The following is a 1,152-nucleotide window of genomic DNA, read 5'->3' on the forward strand; positions in this document are numbered from 1 at the left end:
TTCTAGATCTGAAAATGTGTGTAATGAGCAAGACAGTTACAATTAAGCTTTTATACCATCTCCTAATTACTCTGAAATTGTTATTAGGCCAAGGTTAATGGAAATTAGCAAGATATAAGGTGTATGCACAAATGGTAAAAACACCCTTGCATGGTGAAAGCATACGTGAACAGTACCACATGAGGGCCCAAGTTCACTTAAAATCATCCCATGCACATGTTGGAATTGGAATTGAACATGTATGATGCACCAAATTTGAATTTGGCATTTTCCCTTCAAAATGAGCATGCATGAGCAAATGATCATATGATGAAATTTCATGCAATGCAATGTTGGATTTGGAAAATATGAGTCATAAGGAGCATAATGCAAGAAGAGGCACTCAAGTTGGAGTTTTGGTTCAAAAGATATGGCTTGTTGAAGTTTCATGCACACTTTGCAATCAATGGATCATAACTCCTTAACCATTCATTAGATGATCATGATCTTGGACTTTTTGGAAATCGGAGAGAAATATCTTCAACTCTCATGTTGGATAAAAATCCATTTGAAGCCTCCTTGATGTTGGAGAGTCAAGTTGAAGTTGGTCCAAAAACTTGCCATTTTTGGAAACATCAAATTACAGGTCACTTCCCATTTTTGGAAACTTTTGATCTGGCTTCAAAATCTTCAATGTAGATGTTTGTCATGATGAATAAACCTCTTTTGGACATGAATGAAGTGTCTCAAACCAATTCTCCACCTCCTAGCCCTCAGTTGACTTTCAGTTGACTTTCATGGGCCTTAGATGACCTGGACATGTACTGATGACTTTTGAGCTTCTAGCACCTGGTACAATATCTTCAAGATGAACCTTGATTCATATAAGCTCTATAGAACAACCATGTGGCTTTCAACTCAAGGAGAACCTTGCCTTTTGCACTGATGATTCTCTTGATGCCAATGTGGAATGCAATGATGCAATGCAAGATGCAATGTTAATGCAATGCTAATGTAATGTTAATGACCTAAAAATAAAATGAATGCATGAATGTGGGGTGCAAATTTGAGGTGCTACAGCTTCCCCTATTCAATCAACTGGGAACCTGAACGGGTGAGAGCAACGACTTTCAGACCTTCAAGGTACACAGGGATTGAATACCAAAAGAACCG

This window comes from Lathyrus oleraceus, chromosome 4 (genome assembly GCF_024323335.1).
Source record: "Lathyrus oleraceus cultivar Zhongwan6 chromosome 4, CAAS_Psat_ZW6_1.0, whole genome shotgun sequence".
Taxonomy (NCBI): domain Eukaryota; kingdom Viridiplantae; phylum Streptophyta; class Magnoliopsida; order Fabales; family Fabaceae; genus Lathyrus; species Lathyrus oleraceus.